The 24674-nt window shown below is 35.6% G+C and overlaps 1 protein-coding gene across 12 annotated transcripts in view; it reads left to right on the top strand.

The window, feature by feature from the left end:
• Window positions 1–24674, top strand: part of Dtna (dystrobrevin alpha) — a 333587-nt gene that overhangs the window by 77222 nt on the left and 231691 nt on the right. For 5 of the 12 annotated variants that reach the window (XM_070029345.1, XM_070029339.1, XM_070029342.1 and 2 more), the window contains exon 1: window positions 10886–11086. The exons of 1 other annotated variant lie outside the window; for it this stretch is intronic. The gene's annotated coding sequence lies outside the window, so the exon portion shown is untranslated. Of the gene's footprint in view, window positions 1–10620; window positions 10726–10885; window positions 11087–24674 lie in introns of those variants that run through there. 6 more of the 12 variants (XM_070029346.1, XM_070029349.1, XM_070029351.1 and 3 more) reach the window with 4 other exon arrangements.

The raw sequence follows: 24674 nt of genomic DNA, 5'->3' as shown, positions 1-24674 counted from the left end.
AGTGACCTAAGAACCTCCCACTAGGCTCCACCTTTTAAAGTTCTACACTGGTCAGTATCACTAAGCTAAGGACCACGCCTCCAATCCATGAACCTAGTGGTGGGAAACAGACAGGCAGTGTTTTTAAAGTTCAGTTGATGGGGTAAGTGTTTTAGAGGCCTTGCACTAAATACACATAATTTGGGGAGGCTTTTGGAGAAGAATAAAAATATCAGGTATCTTTGCGGAAGTCATGCTTGTAGGAGAAGACAAGATTGGAAGCCTTGAGTAGGCTCCAAAGGAGGAGTTTGCTTTAGAAAATGTTGAAAGGAAAGTTGTAGGGTGAGTCACAAATACTGAGGGCTCACTATATACCTGGAACAGTAATAGGTTTCCATGTTCAATGCCACTTACATCCCTGCCAGGCATATCATTATGTTCCTTTACTAATGAAGACATGAAGTTTAATTAAGTTCTTCATGTGGAATGAAATGAACAGAAAAGAAATTTAAGTTTATGACTGGCTGACTACCAATTTATGTTCTTTCCACCACTCAGTGTTTCTCAGCCCTAAATGTATAGCCAAAGAACTGGAGAATATTATGTGAGAATCTCTGGGTAAGAGGCTCAGGACTCTTAATTTGCAACAATGAGATGTACAAAATATTATGTTGAAAAATGAACTTTACAACTTTGGGGGTGAGGTGGGGGGAGGGGGGTGTTGATGGGAGGGCCGGGATGGGAAGGGGAAACAAAGGAGGAGGCAACAATGCTTGATAAGAAATGTGCTCATTTCCTTGCTCATGTAATTGTAACCCCTCAGTATGGTATTTTCACAATAAACAAAACTTATTATTAAAAACATATCTCATTGAAGTTTCTAAAACCTTGCTAGGGATAGAAACTGCTATTACAAACACTAGAAATCAGAAGGCAATGTTGATTTCTCTACTCCTTAAAAATTAATATTAATTATTTAATTTTCTATCCCTCCCTTGGTTTTGTTTAAACCATCCTCAAAAACCAGTATACTTGGTTAGGAAGAATAATTTCTAATGATCTATAGCCTATAGCATTGTAAGATAACTTGAGGTGAAAATTAATTACATATTTCCAAATAATTTGTAGAAAGGATTTTGAGTGTTCCCAACGAAAAGAATTGATATATATTTAAGAGTATGAATGTGCCAGTTACCTTGATCTAATCATTACATATTGTAAACATTGAAACACTGTACTCCATAAATATGTATGATCACTATGTGCTAATTAAACATGAAAAAAAGTACAAGCAATTTCTCCACTATGCCATCCTACATGCTATGAGTTAACAGATGCTCCAACACAGACTTGACTCCATCAATTTTTGAATGATCTACACTCAATTCAGGTAAAGGATCTTAAAGAGTTACGTGTTTTCCAGGTAAATTAAGGTGCTTTCTTTGAGTGTTTGCTTTTGAGGTAACAAAATGGCTACATTCAGTTGATGAAATATACTATGCCTAGTCATTGGCTCTTTTGCTCAGAACCATTTTTCCTTTGTGAGTTTTATAGCATGGGTTTATATTTTAGTCAACCTGCCTCATTCCAAAAATAGTAATGCATGGGCCACAGAGAGAGAAATACATATTTACATAAATATGCATTCATATGCACAAATATACATGTATGTATTTGTGTATAGATATATACATGCATGTATTTGTAAATACACACAGATGTTTGCATTTTACATGCACATTATCTATCTAAATCCTGGATTCAATTTTGATAGAATTTCAGGAATTTACACCAATGTATTTTATTTCATATGAAATTAGTCACCTTGAATGTTACCTACAAGTCATAATGCAATGAAAAGTGAATTCTGTATTATCAAAGTTTAATAAGAGAATATGATATTGAAGTTAATAATTATTCATGACATTTACAATACCCAGTTTTGCCACCTCTATCAATCTGCTCAAATGTTTAAAACTATTCTAAAAAATAGTTGAAGATAATATATATATAACTAAATAATGCATAGTTTATTGATACATGTGTTATGCTCTGGTACACTCTAGGTATTCTTCTCATTAGCTTGCCTGAGTACAGGTAAATAACTGGGTAAAAGCTTTTAGTTACATAAATTAATAATTAATATTTGTATATGCAATTATATCCTGTGCAATATGAAGTTCTGAAATATATATAAACCATGGAATGGCTCAGTCAAGCTAATTAGCATATAAATTGCTTCATATAGCTACCATTTTGCATGGTTAAGAAGACTTAAATTCTATTTTATTTATGTTTAATTAATTCATTAATGATTCTAAAATGTTACTGTTGTTTTGGAGCATTTTAATATACTGTTTAAGTTCTTTTTACCTTCTTTTACTAACACACTTTATCTATTATTAACTTTTCATTTGAGAGTCTGTAAGAAAGCATTTGATTGACATCCTATGCACTTCTTCAAAGCTTCTCAATGATCTCAAATTTCTAGTTCATTAATTACACGAAGTGACCGTATTTCATCCTAACTTCAAGGATAGCAAATGAGTCTATCATCTTCAACAATCACTCATTCAGATTCTAGGTTCTTCTCATGTCCAACTTTTTCCAAATACGTTTGTGCAACCTTCTTTCTTCCCTGTACATTGAATTCACTTTACTTTTCTTTCCAACCTTCACCTTCCTATGGTCATTGTTGCACAACTCCCACACCCTGCCCCACCGAGTTTAAGCTATTAAACTACCCTACAATTTCAGGATGTGCTTACCAGGAAGGTCTTCCATAATGAGACAGGCCTGGAAGGATCACTGTGCCTATTGGTCAGGAAGTCCAAAGCCCCAAGTCCTTACGTAAAAGTATGAAAGAAGACTTTTGGGGTTTTCTCATTTATAGATCTGTGGGAGAAGGAAAACAAATACAATGAGGCCTTCTAAAATAGGAGATTAAGAGCTCCAAGCTAAGAGAAATTATAAGGCACCCCAAGTAACCAGAATAGGGTTTCTTCATTTTAATTGAATCTTATATTTCATGCTTCTATAGATAGTTATATACCTTGCTAGGATTACCTTTCATTTTAACATTCCAGATTCTTAGGGAAAAAATATAAAGGACAGTATTACAGTGCCTCCTCATACACACACACACACACACACACACACACACACACACACACACACACACACACACGCTGACTTTTACGGGATCATTTTGGATAGATATTTGATAACCTTTTCCCTTGTTAAGGCCATGCTTAAAAGTGAAGGCAGAGAATTACAATTCAAGTTGTGCTTGGATATGCACCCAATATACTATGCAACCTTCTCAGCTCCCCCTACACTGACATGTTGTAATTCACTGAATACATTAGAAAGGGGAAAAAAAATGTAGCAACGAAGAGATTATTGGCTCTGTCTCAACAGAAAAGCAATGAATTAAATGGAACTCGATTTGGCTGAGAAGAATGTAGACACCCACATATCTGCAGAAGAAATGCTACCGGGAAGCAATCAGAGACTCCATCAAGAATGCTAGGAAGATTCTCAACAATTACAGGCATGGTAAAGGCTAGCAAGACCGATTTGGTGTTATAAAGAGGACTGATTGCAGCACTGTACAGACTAATGACTTCCTCCCTGGGGAACACATGGGTGGGGCTTGTTCTCTGGGATAAGTATTCTAGTTAGGCACAGACCCACCAATACTGGCAACTCCAGTGGCAGATGAGAATAAAAGGAACCACTGAGTTCTGGAATATGAACTAGAAATCTAGGTGCTGAAAGGTGAGGGATTTCCTCTTACTAAACACAGGAGAACCATGGAAAGGCCTTCTTGTAGAGAGCTGACTGTCCAAGGGGGCAAAAATCCAGTTAGTCTGAAGGATGTTCTGGTTGTGATGTCTTGTAGCCCACAATACATTACTTGAGCAAAGAGTTAAGAAATATCAAATATGGAGGAGATTAACAATGTAGACCAAAACAAGTAAACTAATTAACAAGAAATCAAAGGGAGGGCTGGGAAGGTGTCTCAGTGGTAGAGCTCTTGCCTTGCATGCCTGAGGCCCTGGGTTCGATTCCTCAGCACCACATAAGCAAAAAGATAAAAGCCGGAAGTGGTGCTGTGGCTCAAGTGGTAGAGCGCTAGCCTTGAGCTGAAGAGCTGAGGGACAGCGCCCAGGCCCAGAGTTCAGGCCCCACGACCAGACCTAAAAAAAAAAGAAAAGAAAAGAAAAAGAAATCAAAGAGACAATACTACAAGGAGAACAGAATAAAGATGAAATAGATGTTCTTAACAAATATCAGGAAAGAGATGGTATCCTTCAGACTAAACATGATGCTATGAAAATTGGGCAATCACAGATAAAATTCTTAGATATTAAGGACATGTTAGCAGAAATTAAATATTGAACTGAAGAGAGATGAGAAATTCTTCCAGGGAGATGAATAAGATGAGTAGAAGAAATAAGATAATAGAATGTGTATAACTCTAAGGGTTCTATTCCACCTTAAAGGAATTTAACTTCAGAATGCAAGCACAGAGGAAATGGACGTCATAGATTGCTTTAAAAATTGGGTGATATAATTTCTCATAATTGCAAGAATAAAAAAGTTTTAACACATCTAATGGGGAAAGAAAGGAGATATCACACTAAGATGTACTGTTATAAGAGGTAGACTACCAATGCCAAAGAGGAAATGGGAGGCGTAATGAAATGAGAGGGAGAGAGGCAAAAAAAAGGGGAGTAGAAAGAGACAGATATAAAGAGACACAGAGCCCTACTAGTTTTCTACTGAATGTGTTATAATTAGTATATTTATATATTTGACCTTCCTAAGCATAGGGTTATTCTTACTATAGGTATTCACAAGGAGAACAGTTTGGTTCACATTTTATATGATTATATGGCATGCTGTTGTTTGATGTTCTTTTTCCCATTGTATCTATTGAGACGTATGACATGCTGTTTTGATACATTTACCTTAATATACATAGTGAAGCAATTGCTACTGTGAGACAAATTATCATACCATCATCTTAAAATTTAATATTTTAGGATTGATAAATCAACAACACGAATGTGATCATATTAACTGTACTCTTCATGTCACAAATTAGCTTTTTATATTTGTCCATACCAAATAACATATACATTTAGATCTATATTTTGACTTTCTCACCTTTACTCCAATCCTGCCCCTGGGAGCCATCATTTTATTCCATTTATTTGCTTGTATCCTTAGAACCCACATGTCATTGAAATCTTGTGGTATGTTTATTTAGTTTGATATAATATCCTCTAGGATCATTCATGATATTCCAAATGACAAGATTTTTTGTTATGGCTTTATAATACTCCATTATATGTATATATACAATAATTTTTAGTAACTTCTGTTGTTTAACATATCAGTTGTTCCTACATCTTAGCTATTGTGAATAATTCTGCAATAAAAAGGAAGTGTAAATATCTTTCTAATGTAATCATTTTATTTCCTTTGGGCATATGCCTAGCAGAGACATCTTTGGATATGTTCTTAAGCTAACTGGCATTTAATAGCATTATGCAGAGCATGCCCTTATTTTGAATTTCTTTTTCTGTTTTTGATTGTTTTTTCTTTTATGTGCTGGACTTGGGCTTGAACTCAGGGCCTGGCACTGTCCCTAAGCTTTTGTGCTCAACGCTAGCATGCTTTCACTGGAACCACAGCTGCACTTTCTCCTTTCTGGTGGTTAATTGGAGATAAGACTCTCATGGACTTTCTTGCCCAGGCTGGCTTCAAAACACAATCCTCATATCTCAGCCTCCTGAATAGCTAGGATTACAGGAGTGAGTTGATCCATCAGGGCCCAGAATTGAATTTCTTTTGTATCTGTTGCTATGGTGCTGTTTATTATATACTTTCTCTTGTTTATCTATTACTTAATTTTTTTTAGTTTCTTTCCTTTGAGCAAAACTATGATCCCCACCCAAACATTTTAGTTTTGCCTAAATAGTATGTATTTTAACATTCCAATACCTATAGAGAAATATGATGCATTTTAGTGCACCCTAATTTAACATAAATGAGATACAAAAGCATTAAAAAAAACTCAACAACAAAATGATCTCATCCTTCATTAATCTCTTAAGGACTCAGAGAAGAATATACATGACAAGGACCATTCTCTTCTGAATGCCCAGGGTTTTCCTATGAAAATGTATACTAAGTCCTGAATTTGAATCTCTCGCTTTCCTGTGCATGGGCTATCAGGAGCATTTGTCACTGCCAGGATTGTACTAGTACAGTCTATTTCTGAAGAACAGAGGAGAAATTAACTGCTTGTTCATGATAAATCAAGAGTATCTGGTTTGCCTGTTCTCTGCCCAGTTTTCTTTGGAAGCAAGCCTTGAAAGCTATTTTTCTGATCACTCCTAACTCATGTGTTAGTGCTTATGAAAAAGGAAAACAACATTGACTCATGATAAAGATTGAGTTCTAGCCATTATAAATCTTATCAATTACCTTGTGAAGATTACAGGGACAGGAAAAAATAATCAGCTCATTGTCTACTTATGTCTAACTAACCATATGTCTAACTAACATTCTTCCTGCTACTGTAGATCATTCTGGGATTTCTAGAATCAGCACAGATGGAAATGTAAGGGGAAATAAAGTTGAGTACAAAAAAAACTTGATTAATGAATATTGCATTATAAAGAATGACCAATTACAGTTCGGGAAAAACATGTAATAGTTTATTACTTAATGGAACATAGGAGAGGGCACAACATTTCCTTCTTAAGACAAATGCAAATTATTGTTATCTCAATGTGAACTGATGTAGAACCATTTTCTGTAGGTTAAAATACAAACTTTTATAAACATAGTTCTTTGCTTTCAACAGCACTTCTTGAGAATCAGTTTTGTGCTAATGTTACCAGAAAACACAATATCAAAGCAGTGATTTAGACATGAACCAGATTGTTCATGACCTCTGGGTGCTCTTCATAGCTCATTTACACTTTGAAGAATAGTGACTTGATTTAGAAAGGAATTCATTCATTCATTCATTAAGGGCAGAAATAGTTGCCCTCTAAGTTGTGGAGTTTATTTCTATTCCAGCTATGTATGAACTACTATAAATACTACCATATAACTGACCATCAAGAAATGTTTGCTGACCCCCAGCTACTCACAAGACACAGATTAGAAAGATCAAGCTCCAAGACAAGCCTGGAGAAAAAGACTGGACATGGTGCTAAAGGTCTGTAATCCCAGCTACATGAGCAGTATTAGTAGGAGGGTAGATCTGAGCCCTACTCCAGGCACAAAAGGAGAGATCTAGTCCAAAAAACAACTAAAATTAAAAAAAAGTCATGACTCAAGTGGTACAGCAACTGCCTAGCAAGTATGAGGTTTTGAGTTCAAACACTAGTGCCGCTAAAACAAAAACATAAAAGAAATGTTTTTCCATTTCTTTATGAATGGGGCAATGTCATTCTTTTTGATGGAAGCATGCAATTCCATTGTGTATATATACAACATTTTCTTGATCCATTCATCCCCTAAGGGGCATCTGGGTTGATTCCATATCTTAGTTTTGGTAAATAATACTTCAACAAACATGGTTGTGTTGGTGTCTTTAGAGCACACTGGTTTGTGATCATTTGGTTAAATGCCCAGAGTGGGATTGCTGGGTCATAGGGGAACTCTATGTTTAATCTTCTGAGGAAACTCCATACTGCTTTCCAGAGTGATTGAACAAGTTTACATTCCCACCAACAGTGTCGCAGTATTTCTTTTTGGCCACAACCTCGCCAGTATCTGTTATTATGTTTTCTTGATAACGGGGTCTTTCTAACTGGGGTGAGGTGGAAGCTCAATGATGTTTTGATTTTCATTTCTTTTACAGCCAGAGAGGTTAAGCATTTCTTCATGTGTCTGTTGGCCATTCTTATTGCTTCTTCAGAGAAGTCTCTCTTTAAGTCTTTAGCCTACTTATTAATGGGGTTCTTGTTTCTTTGAGGATTTGTTTTTTGGAGGTTTAATTTTTTGAGTTCTAATATTAAATGAAATTAACCAGATTCAAAAGAAACATAAGCTGTATGGGTTCACTTATTTGTAATAACTAGAATATGTCTAGGATATTCTTAGGAGAGGCTCACAATGGCTCAATAACTATGTGCATATGACCATATAAAATGATACTTGTCAAAATGAACTCCAAGAAAAGGAAACAAGAAGAATTTTTTGTACAGTTTGCAGTTATATCTTTTTTTTTTTTTTTTTTTTTGGCCTGGGCACTGTTCTTGAGCTCTTTAGCTCAAGGCGAGTACCCTACCACTTGAGCCACAGCACCAGTTCCAGTTTTCAGGTGGTTTATTGGAGATAAGAGTTTCATGGACTTTCCTGCCCAGGCTGGCTTTGAACCATGAAACTCAGATCTCAGTCTCCTGAGTAGCTAGGATTACAGGCAGTTATTTCTTTGTTATCTCTTCCCCCCCACTTTGGTCTATTCCTTGATGTCACTGGTTTTTTTGTATGTTTGTTTGTTTTGTTTTGTTTTGTTGTTGTTTTCCCATACAACTTGTCTTGTCTGTAACTTTATCTGATTTGGGGAAGGGAAAGGGATCACAGGAACAGTGGGACAGATAATGAACCAATTGAACTGTGATACACATTAGACCCTTCATTGGAAATGAACTTTACAACTTAGAGGGGAGGAGGATTGGGAAGGAGAAAAGTAGAAGAAAATGAGGGAGGGGCTAACACTGTTCAAAAAGAAAGGTACTCATTTCCTGACTCCTGAACGTATTAACTGTAACCCCCTTTGTACATCACCCTTACAATAAAAGTTAAATTTAAAAAAAGAAAAGAGTTATTTGTTGAATTAAGAACTGCTGTGTAGAATGAATAGTTTCAACCTACAGAAAATAATATGACAGTGGGGCACAGGTAGCTCATGCCTGTAATCCTAGATACTCAGAAGGCTAAAATCTGAGGATCATGAGTCAAAGCCAGTCCGGGCAGGAAAGTCCATGAGACTCTGATCTCCTGAAAACCACTCAGAATACCAGAAGTGGCACTGTGGCTTAAGTAGCAGAATGCTAGCCTTGAGCTGAAGAGCTGAGGGATAATGCCCAAGCCCAGAGTTCAAACTCAATGACTGACAAAAAAAAAATGATATGACATGCCTATTTTTACTTGAGGAAATCTTATGGAAAATGATACATACCCTTACTTGTGTATGTAGCACTATGCATATCCTGCCATCTTTGACTACGATGTCAACTTTAAGGAAAAAAGCAGTGAATGCTCCCCCCCCCCCCACTCTTTGGAAATATTTGTTTAGACATCTGGTTATGAAGTTGTACTAGAGAGTGAGCAGTTGGTAGCCTACCAGTCTTGCTGGGGGTATCAAAATATCAATGAAATAAATTAGCAATATAGTAAAAGTTAATTATTTTCACTCATGATTTTATTTAATCGTCTTGCTGTAGATGTAACAAAAGATCACCCAAGCAAAAACAACAACAAAACAAAAGTTTACTTTCTGGAGTCAACCATTTGCCACTGAATATTCTTGAGATGTGTGTGTCCAAGGAGCAGCTGCAGCCACACCACCACTGCATGCCCAGCCAGCTGGCAGTTGTCAAGAACTGGCAATGCCTGGACTTGGCCAAAATTACAAAGCCTTCATCAGGCTTCTGAAGGAGCTCTGAGTATCATTGACTTGCACATCTTAAAATCACTACTGTGATCATTATAAAACAAAGAAAACAAGAAAACACATTTCCAATAGCAGAAGATGTTTTGACCCTAGTGACCAGTAACCAAATGTCAAGCTGAGATTTATTAGTAGTGATTTACAGCGAGTTGCCTATTAGAAACTCTTGTCAGGTTCTATTTGATGGAATGTATCTCTTTTTTTGTAATTTCCACTCAATCAATTTCTCATCTTTTCTATATATGAGTGTGTATCACACAAGAGACACAGACACACTCATACACACACACACACACACACATTTTCCTTATCCTCATTAAAGTTTAACATGACAGTCTTGAAAGGTACCAGGGAGAGGTAAGTGTGCCTTCTAGCTTCTCCTCCTGCTGTTTTGGAATATAAAAATGACGGTCCATTGAAATCAGTTTCTCTACAATGCATATAAGCAGTTGTGAGCTTTCTTTTTTGTTTTTATTGCTGCTCTTTTTTTTGTGTCTCCTCACAGAAAATCCACCTATTGAACCATTTCCCAATAGATTCTGATTCTGTCAGTCTAGCTCTATCTTCTCTGATAGGCCCCACCCACCTCACATGATGAAAGCATACACAACTTCCAAAGATATGTACCCCCTTCTATTCTTGCTATAATCAGAGCCATGCTGAATAAAATTATAACTGGATATTAAACCTTAAATACTCCCTACTGGAAAAAAAATTCTTTTTTACATTCTCCAAAAGTCGCTGGATTCTCTTCAAAGTTCTCCTTGTCTGTATGTTGTTTACCTGGGACGTCACTGGTGCTGAGTCCCAGCACAAAACTTAAGCTTGCCTGGCTTGCTCCTCTCAGGAATGCCAATCAGAGAATGTTCTCTTTCAGACAGCCAAGTTTGGAAGTCAGTTGGTCTCTGGCAGTCAGCAGGGGGAGGGGAAGGGAAGGCAGGGGAAAGGAAGCAGCAGAGTCCTCCAGCTGATCTTCAACTTGCAAGTGTTTCTGTAATAGCCATCAATGAAAGCATTTCCTTTTACCCACGCAGAGACAGGTAAAAGACAGCTGAGTAAATCAGCCTTAGATGAAACAGGAAGCTGGGAGGGAGGGCAAGAAAGGGAGGGCAGGGAGGGAGGGGGTTTGAAAGCCTGCCATTGGTGAGCTTACCGAGGCATCTGCCAGTGGGACTTCAGTGGAATGTGAAACCAAGTCATTTTCAAGTTAAAGATAGATACAGTGGACACACAGGATCCAGAGCCGGGTTTCAAGCTCCTGTCTCTCCCTAGAATTTTAGTGGTCTCGGCAGTACTTAGCAATTGAGTGGAAGTTTGTTCTCACGGTGAAAAACACTGGGAGTTAATGTATAATCTGATCCTACTGGAATTTAAAGGAGATCCTAGGGTGCGTCCTGTAGGGTAAGTGAACACATTGGCTGGAACATGCGTGGGCTCTCTGGGAAGGTGGATACTGAGTTTTTCTTTCTGATTGGTGTGCATGCAAAACTGATTCTGATCATCTCCTGGTGTTTGGATGTAGCCGTGGTTACCTTTACTCATCATGGTTGGCTTTGTACAATTGTGGGTGGCAGAAGGAAATAGGGTATTTTAGCTGATTTGAAATATACAAGCCAGGTCTGTACCTTCCCTTGTTTTTTACTGTTAACTCTTGCCTGGTGTGAGTTTCTTTAGTGACACTATCTCATAATAGTATAACATGGAGCATTACCCTGTCCACTAAGTGAAATTGTAGCACTTAGATCCCTATTTGCCTCTAGGTCACTTCCTAAACTGTGGAGAAAAAACAAAAAGTGGTTCCACAAAAGAGGGAATGGATAAGGTAATCTTTCAGAGCACCTAAGAAACAATCAGAAACTTTTCTATTTTTCGTAAAGCAATGTGGGGGGGGGGGGGGAGGAAGGGGGAAATGCAGTTTTCAACAATGTATTAATAGCAGTTGTTTTTGGTATTACCTCATTAATTGCAAGCCATTCTCCTCTTCCAGAGCAGATATTTGCTAAGTGAATGAAGGCATTGTGATTATCAGGAGCATGAGAAAAGAGAAAGAAAAATATTATCTTAAATTGCTATTACCAGGCTGTGTCTTGAGGATTCAGAAGCTTCTTTTTTATTAAAATGAATAACAAACTCATTCTTCATGTGTTCATCATGTATATGTGTGTATATACACACATATGTTTCATGTTGTTTTGTCAAGTGATCTCTCCCTTTACTCTTATTGACAGCTCTTCCAAACTTACACCAAATTCCTTCTGAATAAATACTGTCCTTCATAGTCACAGAGTCCATGGTGTGACTTGGGAATGGTGCTTTATATGGGAAAATACGGTTGCTAACGCTCATTTTACAGAAAGGTGGGGGCAGAGGGGGGTGGCTGGGCGAAGCATTGTTAAAGGAAACCAGCCAGTTTGGGGCACCTTTTGTTTTTGTTCTTGATCAGCTTCAGATGAAATAAATGGACAAAATTAGGTACAGACAATGAGTAACTTAGTGTGGATCTTACCCTCAGCTTTGATAAGAACAAATAGTATGTTGTGTTACTTTTCTAACTTGAAAAAAACAGGCATGATGTAAACTTGAGGTTACAACCTCTGAATAACTTGGCAAGCCAAGCGAAATGAGATGGTGGCATAGCCCAGGTTTTCTCTTTCTCCTCTGCCCACCCTCCCATCTCCCCTCTGCTCTTTCTCTCCGCATCCCACAGGGCCTTCCCCAACAGTCAAGACCTTGCCTGAGGAAGAATCTGACTATCTAGTGTTTACAGACAGTGTTCTAAGTCCATCAGGATCATTTGCAGTTCAGTGTAAACATCTAACCTTCATAGAGTTCAGGCAACTTGTTAAGTTGCGGTTAATGTTTAGCAATACTTACAATTAATTCATTAGGTTGGAGAAATTCCAGCTTATTTTCATTTCCCTATAAGTAGATAATATTTGTGTCACATCAGATGCTTGATCGGTAAGTGTAATCAGCTGTGTCCTATATGACATTAAGAATGAGTTTGGCAGAAATCTTGACTGTTACTCAGAAGCTGTGAACACATACACCTTTACACAGTGCACATGACACATGGAGGTAAACCTTTCACTTGCATATTTTTCTGATCCAATCACAAAATAAAGTTATATTAGGCTTAAAGTTACATTAGGCTTGCTAATGTGGGAGTTGAGTTTATTAGTTGTCAGTGTTTTAAAAGAAAGCATAAAGTAAAATTCTATCATGGAAACTGTGGCAAAATAGTGTTGATAGGAATAAAGGCAAATATGTCTGTTTATTAATTTTATGTGATTCTGTTAGGATGAAGATTTCTACTTCCTTGACACAATTGTCAAAGTTGGCTTTTATTTCATGGGACATAGTAAAGGTAGTTGCTTAATGATTCACATCTAAATATGTCTAATTTGATGTAAGTCTCATCACACTGGTCTATATATAGTATATTATACATTATATAACACAAATAATGCTAATATGTAAATCCAACCATGACTAGATTTTTTTGCCATTTCTCAGTCATTGTTTCTTATTTTCTTGTCAGGTGAGATATGCTGCTACATGCAGAAGATGTTTGCTTGTTTTTGCTTGTTTTTTCAATAAGCATAAGGACAATGGTGCCCCCTGGAGAGGAGACTTTGGTTGGCACCTGCCAAGCATCTGGAGGCCATAGCAGACTGGAATCCCTTTAGATAAAACACAGCACCTGAGGCTCTGTGAACCCCTTGTGTAACAAGCCAGGCTGCACGTTCATGTGAACACTGACATGTGTCAGGTTCTTTCTAGCTGAAGGAAGGTTTGGCCTTTTCAGATCCCAGTGGAAAGCTGAGTTAGTGAAATCCTCAATCTGCAGCTCAAGAATTTTGACTTCTCAGAGCAACCTTTAAGCTTTCCAAGAAATGTAGCTGGTTCTCAGGTGTATTGTTTTTTGTTGGTTATGTTTTGCCCCCATGATAGTCATAGACTCAAAGGCAAAACTTCAAACATTGAATAGACCTTTGTGGTTTCTGCTTTTCAAGATTTTCATTTGCTAAATTCTCACCATCATATTAACTCTTTCTGCTTTTATATTTTGAGTAGTTTTACTTAACTGACTTGGCCAATCCAAATGATCTCATTGTTGTGGCTGAAAATGGAATTTGCTCTACTGTACATTATTATTTTACTCTTTATTCCAGAGAAGATAGCAGTCTACTGATATTTTTGGTGATCTTGGGCAGTTTCTGTGATTTGTTTCTCTTTTTTATGTTTTAGTTGTGACCTTACTTATTAGTCATTTTGGAGAAAATTGCACAAGCATACTGAAGTGTGATGTTTCCAATTTGATATGAACTATCTGTAATGTTTTCATTTGTGCCTAGTTAACCAACTACTTTCACTTGGGGCTGTTAACCTTGAGTCTTCTGGCTTCCTTTTGGCCTGTAATCAGTACCACCGCATTTCAAAACAAAACCTTTCTTTCTCATTCTTTTTTTCAATTATTCAACTTCAAGAGTTCCCTTAGGTATTTCTGTGATTCCCCTATCTTTAGTATCTATCTATCTATCTATCTATCTATCTATCTATCTATCTATCTATCTATCTATCTATCTCTCTCTCTCTCTCTCTCTCTCTCTCTCTCTCTCTCTCTCTGTCTGTCTGTCTGTCTGTCTGTCTGTCTGTCTGTCTGTCTGTCTGTCTGTCTGTCTATCTATCTGTACCATATATATCACCACCCCAACACATATCTCTCATTCTAAGACCAACAAATCAGTCTTATAAAAATTATGGTTATCAATGGTCAGTGGCTCACAGGCCCTTCAAATTAAAGCTAAGCCTCTTTATCACCTCTTATAAGGTCTGTCTCAATGTGGTATCCACTTCTTTAATAATTACCACCAGCATTTTACTAACACAATCATTGCCTCCAGTATTTGTCATATACTTTCATCTGCTGATATAATCCATCTATTTCTATTTATCCCAGATTGCTTCTTGCACCTTTCCTTTCACCTGATAAGTCATCTATCTTCATGGTTCTTTCTCTAATGGTCTAGTTTGCCTGCTACTCCAAGAGGCTCTACTGGCAAGAATTACATCTTATCCCTTTCTGTATTCTCAATAACTGGTACACAGAAACTGTTCACTGTATGTTAAAGGAATTAATATATGACTATTGTAAGGATAATGTTCCTCAATAATTTATTGTTTTCACTTTACTCTTTTATATGCTAAGCATAATTACTCTTTGTCCTTAGATTCTTTTTTATAGTAGCAATCACTAATGTTACTATATGCCAAGGAGACTCAGGAAAAGATATATTTGTTTGTCTGATAGTTGTCATTGTTGTGGGTGAGGGGATTATCTATTTCCTTTTACTGTCAAATGAATCAAACTTACAACAAGAGAGAAGTATGATGAATCAGATGGACATTATCAAGAGATATTTGTAATCAAAAGATAATCAAGATTAGGAAGATTAATATGCTTCAAAAATATATTCCAGCATGTTAGATAGCACAACAAGAAAAAGACCATGACACAACTAAATTAAAATTTTTGTATTTTATACAACCTGAATCTTGACCACCAAAAACAGCTCAGTAGTTTTCAGAGTGCTGTTTGCAAGAAAAGAAAGCTAATTATTTATGTGATAGTATGACTTGAAGTCTTAAATCTGTTTAAAAATATTAACATTTTAATACCTTGACATAGAACTTTGATCTCATTTTGCTCTCAGCATATGCTAAGCAAAGAAAAACTGTATTATCAATTAAAACTGGAATTTAGTTGGTGAGTACCACAGATGAAATATATAGCTGGTTTAAGGATATTTATTTAACTGTATGTTCTTTGAACTATTCATGTATTTTTCCTACATTTATTGATCCAGTATGACAGCTTGATATACCATCTCCCAAGATTTAGGAAATTAATAATTTGTCATAATTTTTATATAGGACTGTCCTACTTTAACAAAAAGACAAATCTTGCTATGGGTAGGACCAAAAATGACCACTTTAAATGTATTTTGAATCTAATGAAACTTGAAAAGCTATGTTTAAAATGTTAACCCAGAATTCCCATCTTTCATGTGAATATATGATTTTGGCCTTTGCATTTTTGACTCATCTATAGAAAAAATGAAGAGGACTCATAAATAGTGGTGGTTCAATCATTACTTCCAAGTAGCCTAGCTATTCTGGCTAATTGATTCAACAACATAAGCTCTATTTTGTTTTGTAAATGTCTAGGCAATGGAATTAGTTCCTTATCCTGGGCACTACTCATTGACACCAGAGAATATCAAGTTGAAACAATAGATTAATTAAGGTTTATTTATATACTCTTTCATCATATTCTTTATTTATTTGTGCTGATCCCAGGCATTGACCTTTTTAAAAAAGAATTTTGCCTTTCTCAATAAATAATATTTTTCTCTTAGAAAGCCAAGTTATAGGCTAGTCCTAAAGTTACCTCGGGCCTTAAAACAATGTCATGTTTTGCAGATGCTTTTATGTGAATTGGCTTCCAGAGACCTGAATAATTTCTGTATACAAGCAAGGAAAGAGTTAAACAGTATGAATAATTTTTAGCACATATTATCTTGTAACTTAATATAAACTAGAAGTACATTTATCTGCATAAATAAAGCTGGGCTTTGCATTTATGCAAAGTAAATATGCTCTGAGGATGACTCTGAGTCACTCTTGAGTCATGAAAGATCTGTAATCCTCTGCAAGAGAGCAATAGAGTTATTTTTATTATTTTCCTTTTTTGTCTCATTTTACTTTTATACCCATTCCTATATAATGTGATGGCTCACATATTTGTGCACAATGTGACAATGAGTCCCCCCCAAAAAAATCACACTTTAGGAACACAGATGCCTTCATTCATTTACTTAAGTGATATAGATTAACTTTGAGTGAAATTGATCTTTTAATGCAAATGAACTTCCAAGTCTCAGATTGTTCATTGCTATACACTTATAGTTTCAGATTTACAAACACATTCATTTGCCAAAAGATGCTGTTTGTTAAATATAGTAATTCTCCACCAATTCAATTTTGTAGATTATTTGTAGGTGAACACATACATTATTTTTCTGTGCATATGTGATAAGATTAAGATGTCAACTTAGGAAATGTTCCTCATAGTCTAAGTATGGTTTCCTGAAACTTAAATGCAACCTCAGGTCTTAGTGAGGTATAAAAACCTAGGTTTTCTTCTCAGACATGAAACTTAGCCATTACTCATGGCTAAAGGTTTATCAACATTGCTACTCGTACCTGGAACTTGCCCATTTCCCCATGCTCACACTTGCTTGGCCAAAGTATTCCCTCGGGTGTGAAGCACAATTCTACCTCATACCTGGAAAGAGGTAAAGAGGATGAGAAGATGTATGAAGAGCTCTAATGATTCCAAACTATTGGATAATAAGCAACCACAAATTTCCCTATCTAGACTTAAAATCTTCTATGTCTATGGACAGGTCCATTCTCTGTAAAGAATATGCAGACAGGCTTCCTGCAGTGCAGTGGTAATATTATTTGCCTGTTTATATATTTTGGCTCTCTTCCCCACTGAGACATTCTGGCTTGCTAAATCTTTGCTCTTTCTAGTGCCTGTGCTTTTATAACCACAGCTTCTCCAGTGCCGCTGAGAGCTAACATTGTACCTATCCTCACACTAAACATTCAAGGAGTCTTTCCCATACAGTTTCTGGAACTTAAAGGTAAGTACATGAGTGTCATTCCTATGGAACACAGAGAACAAATGTGAAATGTTAACTTTCCCCATCTATGAACTGCTCATATGTATAAGAGAAACAGAGAAAAAGAGTAATTGAATGCAAGTTTAATCCGCAGTCACCTTTTTATTTTATTTTATTTTGTACTGGTTGCAAAGTAAAAGGAGCAGGCTTGGGAGAAAAGCATGATATTGTGATACATATTGAAAGAGGTGCTGTTGAATAGCATTTACATCCAGATACTCTTACCTTTTGCTAAGCATTTCCTATCAAATAAAACTTGGGAACTCAAAGAGTAATGAAATATTTAAAAGTTTAAAATTTTTAAACCAGTATTTTAAGATACCTTTGGGTTTTCATTTAAGTTTGAAAATCTTATTTGCATTCTGGGCACCAATTATCCAAGAAAGTCCAACGAAGGGAGGTAAGTTTCTGGATCAAATAAATTGCTACGTACATACTACATACTTCTATTGGTTGGTGACTTAGGCCAATATTACCATTTAGGGTTCACAGATATTCTACACTAAAGATATTTGTTTCACCAAGCTAATTTGAGCATTGAGAAAATTAGGTAGGCAGGCAACCAAGTAGGTAGGTAGATAGGTAGATAGGTAGATTGATAGGTATAGATAAATGATAAGTAGGTAGGTAATCTAGGTAGATGCTTGATAGCACAACACATACTTTAGTAAGTTCTCTTTGAATCACTACTGGTATGTTGTATTGATAATTTACAATTTTACTCTATTGTAGTTCATGTAATACTTTCAGAAAATAAGGCTAAGTGCATTTAAATGGGTCTTTATAAATATCTTTATTTTCTGATAATTTCATTGTCTTAATAAAAGGCATTTGCCTCTATATCACCTTTATAAGAATAATAAAAATATTTACAAAATCATTGAAAGACATTTGTTTTAAATACCAGCAGAAACCAAATTTTCAACTGACATTGTCTATTAATATCAAACACTATTCAGGCATATAGTTTGTGATACAGCACAAAGAAGGAAATTGTCTATATTCTTTAGAACCCAGAAATAGAAAGAGATTGGCCATATTTTACCCATTTTGTTCAAATCTCTAACATTGTTATTTTACTTTACAATATTAGTTTACTAGACCTAATTGCCATTTCTTTATTAAGACCTGGTGAAGAGAAGTTTTCTTCAATTTTGAGATATTTCTCAATATTATTTTTTGTTTACTTCCTTTAAATTCACAAATTTTAAAGCTTAAAAACAACACAGACTTGTTGGATTTTGCAAAATTGCCTGCCACAGTTACCACCTATGAGAATTGTCCTGGACAAGAAGAAGGAAATAGATTAACAAAAATATTTACTGTTCCTTAGAAATTTATAGGTTATATTCAATTAAGTGCAATGTTCACTTAAAATCAAACGGTTATTCTATGAAATTTTATACTACCAGCAACTCTTTTCAAAAAAAAAATTCTTAGCTGGGCTCTGGTAACTTCTGTAATCCTAGCAACTCAGGAGGCTGAGATACAAAGATCAAGGTTTGAAGCCAGCCCTGAGCAGGAAAGTCTGTAAGACTCTTGTGTCCATTAAACTACTCAGAAAAAGCCAGAAGTGGTGCTGTAGCTCAAGTGGTCAAGCTCTAGCCTTGAGCAAAAGAAGCTCAAGGACAGCACCCAAGCCTTGAGTTCAAGCTCCAGGATCCAAACATACATACACACAAAAAATCCTAGCTATGAGATTCACACAGAGGGTAGCTTAGTGTGACAAGTTCTGGTTCTAGTATGCTCTCATCCCCTGTGCTCTCTATAAGATTGCTCTGCTTCTCATTTATTAGCAATTTCCATTATCTTTCCCCCTTTTAAATGCTAGATAATGCTTAAAAATAATTTGTAAAATAAACTCTCTACACTACTAATAGAGAAACCATTCAATCCAATTTGTGAATAGTAGAAATGCGTAGAATGTTTTTTTTCTCTTTTTTGTGTGTACCCTATAGAACACAAATATGTTCCAGTTTTTTAGCTTTGATTTTGCTTTAGTCATGAAAATACCCTAGTTTAAGAAGAGTTTTAAGTTTAAGATGGTTAGTCAATATGTTAAACTAGGCTAATTAATTTAAATTTGTTTTTATCTTATTCTTTGCCAACACTAAATTCTTCAAAAGAGGACCAAATCTGAACATGTGTCCAAAAGTTTTCTTTTTTCTTAATTAGTATAAGCTAATACAGTCAAATTACTATCTATTTAAATTTTGCAATTGACATAAGTGAAAAATAATTGAAAATACCTTAGGAAATGGAGATTAGTGATGAATTGGATAAGGAAAATGTGGTGTATGCTCACAGTGCAATACTGTTCAGCCATAATAAAGACTAGAATTTTGTTATTTGCAACAAAATGGGTAAAGATTATTAAATAATATATATAGTGTGTGTATGGTATAATTTTCCTGATTGATTTTTTTTACTTTTTTATATGTTTATTATGTTATAATGAAATTCAGGAAGTATCAGCATGTCAGTAGTACCTCTAAACTTCTATTGTAGAGAAGGCTCTCCTTTGCCTTTGAATAGCCGTATAGAAGTACTCTTTCAGATTTGCTAAATTATGAAGTCAATTATATCGCATTCTAAAAACTGCCTAGCACCTAAAACTTTTGGAAGACTGGGAAATATCCTGGGAGACCATTTGCTAGACCCTGGAACATAAATCCAAGTTACTTAGATTTACTGTATTACAATTTCTTCTCTAAAATGACATGAGGGAAGCATTTAACTTAATGAGGCAGAGGGTCTTGGCATGCAAGTTACAATGTATTTTTCATTGCACAAGGGTAAATTATGGCTGCAGATTCTTATATGATACCCTAGTGGCCTGGAAGGTACAATGTAGCTTTCAAAAATGCCTGCTTCTGTCTTAGGCAATAACTTACTCTCTGAGAGGATATTTTCTGAGAATTACCCATAACATTTCTCACAGGAGCCAAATTTATTGAAGGTCAACCTCTGATACTATAAATGAACTTGACTTAAAAAAACCTTAGGAACAATGACTGAAGAAATAAGCCTGCCTATATTACTATACAAGGTGTCTGCCTTTCACATTTATTGAACAAGAAAAATTCTCAGATATTATAGGGCATAGAATTTTTTATTGACATTTCTCCTTTGTTGCTACACAATTTAAAATGTAACTATGGACCTTGTAGCGGTGATCTTGGGCAATTTAGAGTTAGATAATTAAGTATACCATCCTGTATTTATAAGCAAAAATCGTAATCCTATTTTGGACATCAAATGTATAGACATAAACATCAAAGCATATAAGAGTTTGATCAAACAACTTTACTTCTTAATAAAAGATAAGGTAAGAATTTAACTAAGACAAAAGAAATTAAAAATGTCCTCACCAGTCAGTGTTGCAACATTTAAATAGGTAAATTTTAGAGCTTGACGATTTGCAAGCCAGAGCCCTGTCTTCAGGAGCTCTGCCAAGCAGTCCCCAGTAATCTGATGATGAGGGATGCAGCAACTGTGCCTGGCTCAGTCAGATACGTATTTGCTAGAAGAGAAGCCAACACGTTCTTTATGCAAACCATCAAAATTGCAACTCAGGAACATACCATCTCTCTCTCTCTCTCTCTCTCTCTCTCTCTCTCTCTCTCTCTCTTCACACACACACACATACACACACACACACACACACACACTCCTCTTTCACTAGCTTAGGAATTAGAACAGAACTTTGCTCAACAGAAGTAGCAGAAACATCTGGTTTTAGTTGGTTCCTCTCTGTATTTTGAGTGGTTTCAATACAGAGCAGTATGTCCTTCTGTGGCTGCAGCAGGAGGAACTCAGAAATTCTTGCCTGAACATGGTGGAATATGACCCTTTGGTGGTCAAATTCCAGTGATGACCCAAAAATCATTCATAGTCAAGGACACTGGTATTACAATTATTAAGTCATTTAAATAAATACCTATTCTCCCTATAGTGCTAAAATCAAATTAAATCATATGGTGATATAAGAGAATAATCAAATTAAACATTTTTTATAAAAGAAAGATTATATAAAATTTCATAAGCTCATAGAAGAGGAATATATCTATATGTATATGTAAGATCCACAGTTATTTACTCAATAACATATATTGAATATTTACAGTATTCAACAAATATTGAGTATTTAATATATATTGAGTATTTACAATTATTTACTCCGTATATATTGTTGAGTAAATATATACGGGATAAATAACTGGGTCTTACATATATAAGTTGTGGCCACTGGAGGAGGTCTCAGTTTTTTAAACTTTATTTATTTATTATTTGTTTATTTATATTTATTAGAAATATACTCAATATGGCTGCAACTTCCAATATTATAAGTTTACATCTTGGCATAATAAAGTCCAGTTTGTCTGTATGCTAGCTGATAATATCATGTGCATTTCCAAAGTACAAAATACAATAAATCAGATTTCATTATGTTCTTTCATAGTTGCAGAACAAAACTATTTCACACTGAACAAAAATAGCAATGTACCTATTTTTAGAATCATTTTATAACTGTGACTCCTGTCAAAATTACACAATAATCTGCATATGTGATGAAGACATTTTTAACATTTGTAGTTAGAATATGCTTGACATATTTAAGAGACTGAGGGATTAAACCCAGGGCCTCATACCCACTAGGCAAGTGTTCTGTCATTTTAAGCTATGCCTCTAGCTTTCTGTTTGCATTTTGCTTATGAAAGAGAATACCACTAACTTTATCCAGGATGATCTGAAACTTGTGATCTTCCTGCTTCCACTTCCCAAATCAAAGGACTGAACAGCCAAATACCATGCCTGGTTTTCTGTTTGACAGTATATTTGCATGGAATCAAGTTCTTGCTTTTAAGGTGTGTACTGTTAACACAAAAGACATGTACATACAATTATTATTTAGTTATATTGCAATAATCCCTATTTTAAAGTGTTGAGGTGCTCAGAGAAGGTATGCTGAAGAAAATGGTGGTGCTGTTCAATCTTCACAAACAGTAGTTGTTTTCCTTGACACGGAAAGACAGGAAGAGCATACATAGCTAAATACAGGGAGCAAAGGTATAGAACTTCATGGTATCTAACTAGCAGTTTGGGATTACTTCAGGGTGAACTATGAAACTAAAGTAAATGTAGATAGGTGGGGAAGGCCTTCTATGTCATCCAACAAGCTTTCTCTCCAGGACTTAGTGCCTGTGAAATCTAAGCCCTTCCAGAAAGTAAACACAGCAAAAATAGAACTAAAATCTTAACCTGGAGACAGACCTCACAATGGCCTCTCACACATTCTTTAAATTTTCATTTTATTTCACTAATAAATCTCTGTCTCATGTATGTAAACAATAGATTTCTCCAACATTTCAGGAAGATGCACCATTTTATTCAACAATTTCTCCTTCTGGATACAATAACTTCTCATTCTGGTGTCCTTAAGAGTTCCCTTTGATTATAAATCCCCTTTGCTTAAGGAGTACAGCTGCTGGTCGCATTGCTTGTTCCAAGTAAGTGCCTGGTCCTCAAGGTGTGGTCCATGCCAGAGAGTTTCTGCCCAAGCAAATGCAAAGCCTTGAGGAAAAACCCCAGTGTCACCAAAAATAAATGAGTAAGGAATCCCAAGAAATAAGTTTTAGGTAAATTAATTACTCTGAGTGATCATTTTAAGGATGGCAAAAAAATGGAGTTAGGGAAGAGAGAATACTACAGTGGTTTGCTCATACATATTAGATTAACTAAGATTATGATTTCTAGTTAAATGGAGTATGACTGTGGCTGCCGAGGAACATTCTCATAAATCTTTAAACCTTGATTCTGTAGGAATCTACAGGAAAAATAAAAGTTTCGTCCATCATTTTGTGTATTGGAATGATCTGCCCTGTGTGAGAATAAAAATTAGACTTCATCCTTTTTCTCTCTTAATGTTATGTCTGGTGTCTTTTCACCTACTATTTATACTAGTAGATTTTCAATCAACCACAGAGAATATCAGCGTTTCTACCAGCTGTCAACAAATTTAACCTTGAACTAGGTGTGCTGAGAGAATGGCTAAGATAGCATTTCTCAAGGCTGTCATACATTGTGTCCCATGCCGAGATCATATCACAATGATCCCTTTCTCCAGCCCATTTTACACCATGTGTAATGTCATGACTGAGAAGCCACTTTGTTTTGTACCCTTGATTATTGTTGCAATTTACCATAAGACATAAATGAATCTTAGGGAAAATTTTTAAAAAAGAATTGTTTTGAATAATGGCATGAGTATCATGCTAAACGATACTTTATATCTTCAGGGTAAGGAGCTCTAACACACAGCTCATGAGAACATGTGTCAGAAAAAAGTTTATAGGCATTCCTTGTTGTATAAGGAAAACTATAATACAGAACTTTCCAGTTTTAACTACCTCAATTCTAGAGAAAGAGCTAAATTAAATGCTAAAATGTTGTAAGTGATCTAATTTGGGTATCTTATGTAATTATTATTGCCTTCAAATTTTCTTTCAAACCATACATTAGGAAAGTACCTTTCTTTCCTCTCTTCTAACAGGTACATCATGAAGAGAATTCTTTTCTTTTTTTCTTGTTGGTGACCTCTGCCTTGGGTGATACTGCTTTAGCATCCCACTGTTTCTTACCACTGAGCACACAATAAATGTTTGTTGAATTAACCTTACTTTGCACTGTCTTATCTGGTATTTTTAAAATAATATTCCAATTTTTTGGAAATGGAAGTTAAATTTTGAAGCAATTAGAAATAAACAACCAGATAACTGACAATAATGAATAAATGAAAGCACGGAACAATTCCTAAGAATGTTCTAAATTCCAAAAACGTTAACAATATTCTGCTCCCCAATATCTTTATTGTTGTCTAACTCTGTATAACTGTTATAAGTCAGGTCACATTTTATCTTATTTTAAAAATATTTTTCAATATTTAATTTTTCCACATTTTTATTAGCACCAGTTAGTTGCACAAGGTGTTTTCACTTTGACAGGGGCATTTTGCATGCAATATACCTCAATCAGATTCCTCGCCTCTGTCATTCTCCCATCTCACATTTTGTTTATTTGTTGAGTTTTATTTTTCAGCAGATTTTGTCTTTGTAGAGTTTGCATCAGAGAACTATTTGGAATCGTGAACCGATAAGTTCACGCTTGATTGTCATGTGTTAATGTCATCAGTTTGTTCTATTCTTGTAACCAAGGCCACTAGTCAAGTACATAAG

The sequence above is a fragment of the Dipodomys merriami genome, unplaced genomic scaffold (assembly GCF_024711535.1).
Source record: "Dipodomys merriami isolate MVZ:Mamm:240054 unplaced genomic scaffold, mDipMer1.0.p SCAF_2, whole genome shotgun sequence".
NCBI classification, from domain to species: Eukaryota; Metazoa; Chordata; class Mammalia; order Rodentia; family Heteromyidae; genus Dipodomys; species Dipodomys merriami.
Note: the sequence above shows the minus strand (reverse complement) of the source record. Positions and strands in the feature narration are given on the sequence as shown.